A 13,362-nucleotide genomic window follows, 5' to 3' on the forward strand; every position below is an offset into this window, starting at 1 on the left:
TTCAAAAACAGACCTCTCAAATAAGGAGCAATTTTGTCAGGACGAAGCTTATAAAGTTCAGTCGGGAGACCATTAGGACCCATTGCTTTACCCGAGCGTAGGGAACGTATGGCTAATGCAACCTCATCCGCAGTGATTCCCCTGTCCATGAGGTCCCGGTCTGCCTCCGACAGGTTCAGGAGCGCAATATCTCGCAAGAGCAGGCAAGAGTCCTCCTCCCGTCTACTTGACACGGAGGAGTATACAGTGTGAAAATGTTCTGCAAAACTCGCCACTATTTCCTGCGGGTCGGTGATCAGAGCCCCTCTCCTCGTCTCAATTTCAGGCACCACACGACTAGCTCTATCCTTCCTATCCAACCACGCAATTAATTTGCCGGCCTTGTCTCCCAACGTCATATAGACGCCCCTGCTGTTCCCGACTAAGGGCCTTCGCACCATCCGTTACCAACATTCTATATTCCAGCTGTTTCAATTGCAAAACATGCAGTCTAGCGCGGGTCACCTCTTGTTCCAAATGTGTAATCTCCTCTTCCACACGTACATCTTCCTCCTTCTGCTTCTTAACCCCGGCAATTAACGAAAGAGCTTGACCTCTAAGAACAGTCTTGAAAGCCTCCCAAAGCCCTATCGAGGAAGGAACCGAACCCTCATTCTCCCAGAAATAATTATCCAATGCCTTTATAAGCTCACTACGAGTCTTAGGATTTTGAAAATACCAAGGGTTGATAGGGGCTACCCTTCCCCCGGAGCCCGGCACCAACTTAAAGTGAAGCCACACAGGGGAGTGATCAGAGATACCCCATGCCATATGCCTGACCTCTGCAATATATGACGCCTGCACAGCAGGCACCAAAATGTAATCAATCCTGAGAGACTACCGTGGGCACCCGAATGAAACGTATACTGCTGCGGAGTAGAGTGAAGCAGTCTCCAACAGTCTTCCAGGCCCATCGAGTCAATGAAGTCAGGCAACCAGCCACGAGCAACCCCGAGATCCCTAGGTGGGTGTCTATCCAATACACCGGAAACCACTGCATTGAAATCACCTCCAAGAACCAGAAACCCCCCAGGGAGATCAAGTAGCACCCGTCCCAGGGCAGCCAAGGTCGTGGATTGCAGGCCAGGAGGAACATAAATGGACACTAGGGAGAGTGTACGGCCTTCCCACCTTCCCGACACAGCCACATAGTGTCCCCCTTCATCTAGGACAGTAGCATATACCTCAAAAGGGAGCGAGTTCTTAATGAGGATTCCAACCCCCCGGGACCCAGAGGAGAACCCAGCATGTGCCACAAGACGATATCCTTTCCTATTCATAGCATGACATGTGTTTCCGATCAAGTGGGTCTCCTGAAGCAAAACAACATCAGGAGAATGTCGTTTTAGAAGTTGTAATACCACCCCTCGTTTAATCTTGTCCGCCAACCCATTAACATTCCAGCTCATCAACCTCAATCCCCTACCCCCCATGATGGAACAGGAAAAAGACCCAACCCCCGCACAAGTCCAGCACGTCAATGAAAATGTCTTGCAACATAGCGCCTTGTGAGAACAGAGAACTGAAAACAAACATCCCCCACCCCCCCAAACAGCCCGTTACAATACCCCCCACCCTGCACCCCTGCTTCTGACTGCGAAGCCACCCCAACTTGCAGTGTGCCTGTCGCCCCCACATCTAAACTAAGCTACAAAAAGTAAAACAGGGGAGGAGATAGCCCCTCCGATAGTCCCGCAACCCCCCATTTTGTCGGCATACAACTGTACATCAAAATTAGAACCATCCCAATGATAGACATCCCATTGTCCCCAGAAACCAGACATCTGGCGCTCATTCCTGTTCCACAGGTCCTCCTTCCGCACTGCCAGACTGTTCCTCCGGTTCACGATGGGCCGGCAAAGTGTCCAACCAATCGGCCACCACTTCAGGCTTGTCGAAGAAGTATGCCTTTCCATCGTTCTCAACCCTCAGCTTGGCGGGGAAAAGCATAGCGTACTTGAGACCCATTTCACGAAGTCTCCGCTTCACTCCCAGAAAACTGAGTCTCTGTTTCTGGACCGCCTGTGTGAAGTCCGGGTAGAAACTGATCAATGAGTTCTCGAACTTTAAGGGCCCACCCGTTCTTGAGGCCTGGAGGATTGCGTCCCTGTCTCGGAAGTTGAAAATTCATGCTATCATAGGCCGCAGTGGGGCACCAACTTTCGGTCTGCCGCCAGGTACCCTGTGCGCACGTTCCACAGTAAAGAACTTACTCAGTCCCTTAGGCGCTAGCTGGTTGATGATTAGGCCCTCAACAAAGAGGTCAGCCGCTTGATCTTCCGCCTTTTCCGGAACTCTGATTATACGGACATTATTCTGCCGGGCCCTCCCTTCGAAATCCTCCAGACGACGGGCTACACTATCATTCACAGTCCTCAAGGTATGGACCTCAGTCTGCAGCTCGGTAACGTACTCCGTTAGACTCGATGTCTTTATCTCCAACGATTTGACCTTTTCATTAGTCTTTGTAAGGTCCGTACGAATCAAATTTACATCAATAGCCACAGTATCCAATTTATGGGCAAGGGTCTCCATTTGCTTCCCAAGGGAGGACTTGATACCATCAATGACGGCCATCACGTCTTGTAGCGTTGGTTCAGGTACCGAAGCCGAGGAGTCTTTCGCATCTCCAAGTGACCTACCCGGTCCACTGGGCGACCCCTTCACCAGGGCATATCGGTCCATGACGTTGGTTTGGGTATATCCGCCCCGTCTGGTGCTTTTCAACTTCTGCTTGTCCCCCTCCGGTTTGCTCGCCATCACAGGAAACTTTCCAGTTACTTGTCCAACCCAGGGACAGGAGGGGGGAAAAAACACCCCAAAACGGGGGTGGGGGGGAGCGAGTGTCCAGTCCAGCAGGCAACCGAGTGGATCTATCCGCTAGGGAATTCGACCAATGCGACACCTCTGAACGAAGTCCAGAAGACAAGAGTCGAAAATGGCCCCCGGGCAACGCGTTAAAATGAGCCAAAAGGCCGGCACCTAGTCTAGGCCAGTGTCCGACACCTCATGTATTGTTCAGTACACTCAAGCACCAACAGGGGTACGAGTTGTCAGTTCAATGAGGCGTCTCTCGGTCCGAGCGCCAAGCCAAGTTCCAAAAACGGAAGTGAAAGTGAGGCCGGACCACCCTACCCCGCAATCCCAGGCCGATGTTGTTCAATTACATCCCGGGCACCATGCCAACTCAAGTACCGGGCATCGAAGAAATGAAGGCCGCAAACTTCCGAGCACTACAACTCCGGCCTCCGGGGTCCGATCGGGATACAAATTTCAGCTTTCAACTCACGTGGTTCATCTACTAGAAGATGTCGACAACAATCAGGATAAATGACAGGATATATTCGGGAGGTTACGAGGGTCTCGGGAGTCCTGTGCTCACGCGGCCATCTTGGTTGCGCGCGAAGCTCCTCCTCCTCAATTCAGTCTTAGTCTTCAAAAAAGAGTTGAAGACATACTGGTTCATGAAAGTGCTGAATATTATAAGGACTAAGGACAATGTCCAAGACTATCTTCCAAATGTTCGGGAAATAGTCGGAACAACGCTGGCTCAGCCACGCGGGTTCTGACAACGCAAGCTCTACTACGCTTATGCGTGGTAATTGCCGTGTGCGGTTCAGCTGCTGCTGGGAGGAAGCAGAATGGATCGGGAGAGCCAAAGAACTAGGTTAGGTAAGTGGGGCTGGGTTTTTGGGGGGTAGTTTGTATGGTTTTTGGGGTAGTTTTCCGGGCTGAGGGGGTCGGGGTAGTTTTCAGGGCTGAGGGTGTTGGGGTAATGGTCAGGGCTGGAGGGGTCCGGGTAGTTTTCAGGGCCTGGTGGGGGTCGGGGTAGTTTTCAGGGGTTGGGGTAGTTTTCAGGGCTGGAGGAGGGGGGGTTAGGTTGGAGGGGGTAGGTTTAGGTGTCAGGGCAGGGGCTTGTGGGCCATTTTAGCACTCAGAGCAGGGATCAGGGTCTTTTTTTAGGACTTAGGGCAGGGCATGCTAGTTTTAGGACTGGGCAGGAACGTTTTTAGGGCCTAGAGGCAAGAGGGTTGGCTTTCAGGAGAAATGGGGGTAGTTTTAGAACTCCGGCATGGGGGTGTAAGACTTACCTGCCAAGTCTTAACCACAGATACGTCTTTGCCATACATACCTCAACAACGCATATTTCGTGGTAAAGGCATGCGTGGTAAAGGCATATGCATGTATAAGACTTATGTGGTTGTGACCGCGTGGAGCCGGCATGCGTGGTAAGTATGGCCCGGTTCCATCACACAACCAAAAGTATACCTGGAGGGAGAGACTCAAGGCATATCTGATCTCATCCAATTACTTTTGTGAATCTTTGCCTGACATATGTGCCCTTTGAAGTAGCCAGAAAAAATGCTCTTTCTATAAGAAAACCTTAAACTAAATGCATAACACCTGAAAAAGAAGGTAATAGTGCCAAATGGCAGAAACAAGCTTGTAGCTCTGTTTTTCATGAATAATTCTACCTATGAAGGGAGGCAGCTCTTCTTTTAAACAGGAATAGTATTTTATCTATGATATATTACAGATGTGAGTGATAGCATTCAAAGATGTAAAGTCAATTTCATTCAAAGAAAAAGTGGTTTGAAATTACCTTTATGGATGTACAGAAAGGACTTGATTTAAAGCCTCATGCAAAGATTTCTGGTCCTGGGGGGGCGGAGCTAGCTTGCAACCGCGATGGCCGCCTAAACCAAGAGCTCCCCCGTCTCATCCCTTCACTAATCCTTGGGAGTTGAGCCCTGTAGCCTCGGTGGTGCGGCGCTTTGGAGTGCGGTGTTGCTGGGGATTCGATATTCTGCCTCTTTTCCCTGGTGATTTGCTCTGCGGGAGTCGTGTGGCCCGCCGGTGCCTGGAGCGCGCAGTTACCTTGAGGAGCGGCGGTCTTGAGTGGGAGGTGCCCCGGAGCCAGCGACTGGATTCCTTCTGCCTGCGGCCCTCGGAGGCGCGTCGGACGACTGAGCTGCCCAGGCGGAACGACGCTGTACCGGAGGTGAGCAGCGGCGGCCTCTTGGGGGTGTGCGGGATTGCGGTGGTGGGGGCTTCGGTTTTGGGACCCCCCTCCCTTCCTCCCCTCCCCACTGTGGTGCGGCGGCGGGTGGCCAGCTCCTGCCATGCAACGAGGACCCTGTAGACTGTGGGGAGCGCGACGACTGCAGGAGCCCCTGAGCGACGTGTTTGGTGTTCCTGGCCCCCTGGGGTGTGCGCCGGCCCAGGTGCGCCCTGTGAGAGACGGGCCAGGGTGTTGTGAAGACGAGGTTGGACCCGCGCGATTAGGAGCGCGCACCCCTCTTTTATTGTTGTTCATCATCCAATCTCTTTTATTGTTGTTCTTCATCCGACCCTTTCCATATCACCACTGTTTATTTACCTTTTTAGTCCTCTTACCCTAGTTTATATTCTAATCATATTCCTATCACATTTGTTGACATACTATAATTACTGTCTTATTTATTTATTTTTTCATCTATGTGGTATCTCCAACACATGTAATAAGGATTGACTTAAGGTTGAGCCTCTTGTTTATGTTCATTAGGACGAATGTTTCCCGTGAGTCCGTTTTTTACGTTATCATTCGGAGTCCTTTGTTTATGTTGGGCGCACGAACTTCCCCTGTGAGTCCGTTTTCTATGTTATTACCTATCTTGCATGCCGCCGTATTCCACTATTCACCATGAACGCGGAAACGCCAGATCACTCGTAGAACGCTTGGTTTCGGGTGAGTTTTTACCGGGAACTCCGCACCAGATTCTATACACGGCCTGAATAATCTGCACTATAGTGGGACTCTTATCTTTTCATTTTCAGCGTATTAATATCCGCACTTAACCTTCACCCAACACGCATGTTACCGATTTATTAAATGTCAGCACCATAACATGTAGATTCACATTTATACGTTGAGTCGTTGGTTCCCACTAATGCTTGGTTACTTCACCAGTACACTCGTCCCCCATGATTCTATCTTCACATTATCCGCCGATTTTTCTAATGGTTAGTCACATCACTCAGCCGTTTATTTTGCATCAACAGCATGCCCGTAATTTTTCTATCTTCACGTTATCCGCCGACTTTCACTAACGGTTAGTCACATCACTCAGTCGTTTATTTTGCATAATCAGCATGCCCATAATTTTTTACTTGAAATTTGTGTTAGTCTTTCCACGTTTTTGACCTGCGGAGTCACATGCTATGTCACAATGGGATGTAACTCACTTTCCCCTTTGCATATGAATGTCGAGACAAGGTTCTCTTCCCCGCCCCCCCTCTAATACGATGTTTATCTCCTCTTAGATCCCCTGATGAAGGGACGCTATGTCCCGAAATGCATTGGGATTAACTACGGGATCAACCACAGTTTGAAACTTAAATGTTGACACCAATGATATATCCACGGTTGTTTATATGACTTATAATATGCAACTACTTGGACCCAATTGGAACAATAAAACTTCAGACTCAAACCAGAGTAAAGTTTGATATTCTTAAGGCTAAGACCTTCAGGTGCTCCTCAAGATCTAGCGTGGGATCTCCCACGCCCCCTATGGGAAAGGCTGGACAAACACGCGGAGCGGATCGACATGTCGGAGCGCCGACTTACTGAGGTGGAGGAAGCGCAGACCTCTTTGGACGCGGAGAATAAACAGTTCAGCAGAGCTATGCAGTCCCTACTCGATAAGACAGAGGATTTGGAGGCTCATTCTCGGCGATGCAACCTCCGCATTACGGGCCTGCCCGAGAACACTCCGACTGGGAACATGGAGCTCTTTGTTGAGAACCTCTTGAAGAAACTCCTGGGAGACACGGCTTTCTCTGCCATGTTTGTGGTTGAGAGAGCCCATCGCTCGCTGGGTCCGCGACCTAGGCCGGGCCCCCGGCCCATAAACGCCAAACTGCTTAACTATAGGGACCGCGATGTGGCTTTGAAGCTGGCAAAGGATAAAGAACCATTGCTGTACGAGGGCTCGGTGCTCTCCTTATACCCGGATTTCACTGCTAGGGTGCAGGAAGCAGTTTGCGCCAATGAAACGGCAATTGCGTGACTTGGGGGCCGACTACGCGATGCTCCACCCAGCGAAACTGAGGATCAACAGGCAGGGGAAATCTTTGATTTTCATGGACCCTAAAGCGCTCCAGAGGGCACTCGGGGACTGGCAGAGCGAGATCTGATCGCCCAGGAACGAGGAGGCTGGTGCTTCGGGTGGCTCCTTTGATGAGCAAGAGTGAATGGACCTTGTACAGATAAGCTGCACGATTTATGCTGCATATTCTTCAGATGGGTGGGGGGGAAGGGAGGGAATGTTGATGTGAGGATGAGCGTGAACGATTTTGGGGGGGTATATGTTTTAATGTGGCAGCAGCGGTCCACAGCGCAGAGGGACAATATATGGTGATGCACGGTGGCTGCGGCAGCCTGGATGGCTGCTATGCTATTGAGTGACAAGATGCCACTTCCTCCTACGCAACGCGATACAACGGTCATTCCGGCCGATGTTGATGAATCAGATATTTTATCTGTGGTCTATGCTTGTTTCTGGGTTTTTTTTTTTTTTTTTTTTTTTTTTTTGCAGCACAAAGAATACTTTGGACTATTGTCTTTTCACTGTGGGTCACATGGTTCAAACTGATGGTTATACAACTCCTAACTTGTTTTTGAGACGGGGGTGTGGCGGGGGTCAATGTAACGTATTCTTCCTGGTTGATTGCAGATTGTTTTGCGGGCTACCTCTGCCTTCGTGTGATATTCACGGAGTTCTGATGCAAGGGGATGGGGGGAGGAGGTGGGGGGGGGGAAGGTTGGCTCTGTTTTCCTGATTATGGGCCTTGATGCACTAGGGTTGGGTGAGGGGGTAGGGCGGGATTTGCGGGGTGGACGGGAGTACGCGGCCTAGTTGGGGTGGGGTGGGGTAGGGCAGGCGTGGGTGGCAGGGGGTGTTCAGAGACTATGGCTTATACGAGGGACTGTAGGGGGTTGTGTTGCGTTGTTCAGAAATGTTTTTTAAGTTTACACGTATGGCAATGGCTGACTATCTTTATTTGAGAATGAGCAGCACATTTTGGGTGGGGGGCACGCACATACCTTTTCGAGCGAGATGACAGTGGAGGGAGAAGGTCCTGACACACTGAGATTATTAACTTGGAACGTCTGAGGCCTAAACGATCACCGCAAGGTACGCAAGATCCTGCAATACTTTGCTAGATACAGGGTTGACGTGGCTATATTGCAGGAAACTCACCTCCCCCCAGACAGTCAGCTTCTCCGCTACAGAGGACTCATGAGTAATGTACATGCGGCAGGATTCACGACTCACGCCAGAGGCGTCCTCACGTGGTTAAATCTGAAAGCCTCGCTGACATGGGCCCCGCTTGTGACGGATAGTGCAGGGAGGTTCACGATCACCAGTTGCTACGGTAAGGGCATGGACATGTGTATAGTGAATACTTATGGCCCCAATTACGTAGACCCGGATTTTCATACAGACCTAGCAGCTAAGATTGTTCCGCATGCGGGGAGGATGGTCTGTTGGGGAGATGATTTTAACATGACAAGACACCCAGGTCTTGATAGGTCTGACGGCCCTACTTGTTTACCATCGGCCTCTGCTAGGACACTGACTGCGCAACTCACTAACCTGGACTTGCTTGATGTCTGGAGACACAGGCACCCGACATTGGGAGGGTACACGCACTACTCGATTCCACATAATATACATACCAGAATAGATTATTGGTTTGTTACATCTCAGTTAATTTCTGACATCCAGTCCTGCACTGTTCTTCCGCGCACTTATTCGGACCACTAACCAATCCTATTGGCAATAACCACGCCGGCGCGGCGTATTCCTCCATTCGCGTGGCGCTTCTTCCTGTTCTCCTTGATGGATGCCCTCTTTAAAGAAGAGCGTGCGACAGCTATTGAAACCTTTTTTTAAGCTAATGTGGGCTCTGTCGACTCCTTTCAGTCTGTCTGGGAGGCATTTAAGTTATATGTCAGGGGTGTCACTATATCTAAACACGCTGGAGTGCTGAAATCGATTAAGGGCAGACTTTAAACCTTAGAATCCAAACTCAGGGATTTGGAGCACTAGCAACTCCAGGCTGACAGTGAGGCCCTGACTCTAGCAATAGCAGGGGTATTACAGGAGTATAATGAGGAGGCGGATGCTGAGGTTAAGCACCTGGGCAATACGCCACTGCTCGGTCATAATGTGAGGGAGAGCGTCCAAGCTCAGTTCTTGCGCGACTCGCTCAACGGAGCAGGGATAGGACGAGCATCCCTGTGCTGAGGTCCGAGACGACGGAGGAACCTATCTCAAACGCGCAGGTTGCGGAGCGCTTTCGTGAATATTACACAGCGCTGTATGCGTCTCGCAGCCCAGCCCCGGAGGAAAGTATTGTCGATTATCTCTCTCATATTGAGCTCCCGTGGCTCTCTAACTTACACCGTGAATTCCTGGTTCGGCCGTTTGATCGAGATGAGAGTTCTTGCGCTCTCCACTATGAAGGGAGGGAGCGCGCCTGGTAGTGATGGCCTCACGGTGGCCTTCTACAAGACATTTTCGGACCTCCTGATACCACACCTGCTTACTTTGTTTGATGACATGGCTAATACGGAAACTATGCCGCCCTCTATGAGAGAGGCGATCATTGTCGCGATCCTTAAACCTGGCAAGGACCCGGGAGAATGCGCGTCGTACTGCCCCTTGTCCCTTATGAACGTGGACACGAAGATTTTCGCTAAACTCCTCTCCAACCGTCTTCAACCTTTGGTCACCACACTGGTGGCGCCGGAGCAGGCCGGTTTTGTTCCCACTCGTAATCTTGCGTATAATCTTCGAACGTTTTTTGCGGCCTATCAACATACACGCCCAGAGGTATCCGCAGTGGCTGTTTTCTTGGACATGAAAAAGGCCTTTGACTCAGTCGAGTGGCCTTTCCTTCGACATGTCCTGGGTCGGATGGGAGTTGGACAGTTGTTTCTACAACTCCTGGCGGTGTTATATTCCTCCCCTACGGCCCGTATACGTATTGGCTCGTTAATTACTGACCCCATCAAGATTGGTAGAGGGACAAGGCAAGGCTGTCCCCTCTCCCCGATCCTATATGCGCTAGCGGCCGAGCCTCTCGCCTGTGCTTTACGGGAATACCACAGCTATAGGGGCATTTGTTTCCCTACATATAATCTGATAGTCTCCTCTTTCGCGGATGATACCCTTTTGTATGTCCGTGATCCAGTGACACACCTATCTCCGGTCCTCCGCGAGGTGGTCTTGTTTAGCTCCCTCTCGGGCATTTATGTTAATTGGAACAAATCCATTATGTTCCCACTGACACCCGCTACGGAGAAATTTGACCCGGAGTACCCACTGCAGTGGACTACGGACGCTGTGCACTATTTGGGGATTCGTCTTCATACTGATTCGGAGGTTGTTCTACGGGAGAATTATGGTAGAGCTATCTCTAAGTTAGAGGACGATGTTGAGAAATGGATCACTCTTCCGCTCTCACTCCTGGGGCGTATTTCGCTCATGAAAATGATCGCCCTTCCACGTTTTTTGTTCTTGTTCAGTAACATTCCTATGGTTTTATCGACTCACTTTTTCCGGCAGTTACAGGCGCTAATGGTCAGACTCGCACGGGCGGGGAAGCAGCCCAGGGTGGTGTGGAATATTTTAATTCGTCCGTATGCTGCGGGCGGGCTAAACGCCCCGGATTTGGAACTATATTATCGTGCTGCACAGAGTGCCCACGTCTATAATTGGATACATGGCACACTAGATATCCCCCACATGCGCATCGAAACGATTGTCGCAGATCCGATCCTGTTACCTGCGCAGTTATCGGGACCGACGCTCGGGGATTCTGGACTCATTGAACTCGGGCACGCTTCGCACCACATGATGGATATCCAGGCGTGCACCCTGCTGTATGCCCCGAAGGCGGCAATAGAATGGTGCGCCTGGCTGACCCCGTGTAGGGAAAAGGGAGTGATATCGGCAATGCGTATGTTGAATATACACAACATGGGGGACCTGTTTGAGGGGGGAACGGCACGAACATGGGAGGGGATTGCATCCGGGGATGCTCCATTCCCGTTACTGGCACGTTTTCAGTTTCATAGGGTAGGACACACACTGAGAGAGCTTTTGGGTGATGTTATGGAGGAACCCCCGACGGTTACGACGTATGACAATGTAGTTAACGCCAAGTCCCCTGTTAAATCCGTCTGCCACTGGATTCAAGCAAGCCGGGCTGAAGACGGCTGTAATGCCAGAAACCGGTCCTCGGAAGCTTGTTTCCGGTCCAGGGAAGGCTTGGCTTGGCAGTTCGGGCTGGACTGTTCCCATGAGGCACAGGGTCAGACTGATTTGCATATAGCCATGTCTGAACTGGGGTGGCAGAGTGGGCTAAAGAACGGTGATGGATTAAACCCAGATCTTTTGACTGGGTGTGAGTGTTTGATTGGTTCAGATGCTCCGTCCATCACCACCCCCTTTTGTACCGCTTTTGGCTGCCATAAGTGTGGCAGGGTATGCTCAGACGTGAGTCCCTTGCTCACTTTGCCACTGGATTTAAGCAAGCCGGGCTGAAGACTGCTGTAATGCCAGAAACCGGACCTCGGAAGCTTGTTTCCGGTCCAGGGAAGGCATGGCTTGGCAGTTCAGGCTGGACTGTTCCCATGAGGCACAGGGTCAGACTGATTTGCATATAGCCATGTCTGAACTGGGATGGCAGAGTGGGCTAAAGAACGGTGATGGATTTAACCCAGATCTTTTGACTGGGTGTGAGTGTTTGATTGGTTCAGATGCTCCGTCCATCACCACCCCCTTTTGTACCGCTTTTGGCCGCCATAAGTGTGGCAGGGTATGCTCAGACGTGAGTCCCTTGCTCACTTTGCCACTGGATTCAAGCAAGCCGGGCTGAAGACGGCTGTAATGCCAGAAACCGGGCCTCGGAAGCTTGTTTCCGGTCCAGGGAAGGCATGGCTTGGCAGTGCGGGCTGGACTGTTCCCATGAGGCACAGGGTCAGATTGATTTGCATATAGCCATGTCTGAACTGGGGTGGCAGAGTGGGCTAAAGAACGGTGATGGATTAAACCCAGATCTTTTGACTGGGTGTGAGTGTTTGATTGGTTCAGATACTCCGTCCATCACCACCCCTTTTGTACTGCTTCCGGGAAGCAGCATTGTGGAGGGGAGAAGTGGAGGGTTTAAAAAAACAACAGCAAAAAGTACTTACCTGCTACCTCCTGTGTCCTCTTCCAGGCTTCTTCTCTGCAAAAAAAGCAGGAAGCACCTGGCTCCCAGCCTCCTGATAGCTCATCACAATGCTGCATTGTCTGAGTGCCATGATTCGGCGCTCAGCTAGGGAATGGGAGGCTGGGCATATTCTCAATGCAGGCTGTAATGAAACCTGCGTGGAGAACATGTAAAGTGAGCATGAATGTTTGGCCGGTCCCAGCGGGCCGGTAAAACATTCATGGGCGCTTACATATTTCCCACCACTCCTTCCCCTGCTCTCAGAGCAGAGCAGAACAGCCTGCCTGCTGAGGCACAGCAGCAAGAAAAATAAATGATAAATTCAAGTTATCATTTTATTCATCATTTATTTCCACTGCAACGTTCCTCCTCCTTAATGCATTTACTGCATGGCCCATTGTAGTTTTCCCTATGTTAGTCTAATTGTGCGCGTTGTAGGCTGCACACAAAACTATATAAACATGCTTGCTTTTGTGCCACATTGTATTTTCACACAGAACCTGCAAAAACATTTTTTTATTATTTCCCTGGGATTTAGTGTGAATACCATAAACAAGGTAAAAAAATAATGCCCCTTGTTCTCTCTGGTCAGGCACTAGAAACCAGACATAACACGAGAATGCAGCTGCTATTTATGAGCACAAGTCTTGTCATATAACAGAGCACAGGAGTGCAAGTAGACAGATGGATTGAGTTGTTACATCAGCTGAGAAGTAGAACGTCCATCTGTGTATGCTAAGGTACGGGGTCTGCCACTAATCCTAGAGATCTTTTGATATATAATCTTCTAGCTTCAGTAGAAGGGAGGGGGTATAGGATATGCTGTCTTATAACATGAGGGCATTTTTATGATAATATGGTTTATTGGCCATGCTAACAGTATTTTTAGTATGCATTTTTTTCTAATTATGGCACGTATACTGCATTTTTAGGACGTGATCGTTTGAATAAATATTCTAAACTTCCTTCCAGTCGCTTGTTTATTGTGAACAAGTAAGAGTGAGAGCGAAACGGTGTGTCCTATTACCGCGATCCTTGAGATGATTGAGAGTG

This window comes from Lissotriton helveticus, chromosome 3_2 (assembly GCF_964261635.1).
Source record: "Lissotriton helveticus chromosome 3_2, aLisHel1.1, whole genome shotgun sequence".
NCBI lineage: Eukaryota > Metazoa > Chordata > Amphibia > Caudata > Salamandridae > Lissotriton > Lissotriton helveticus.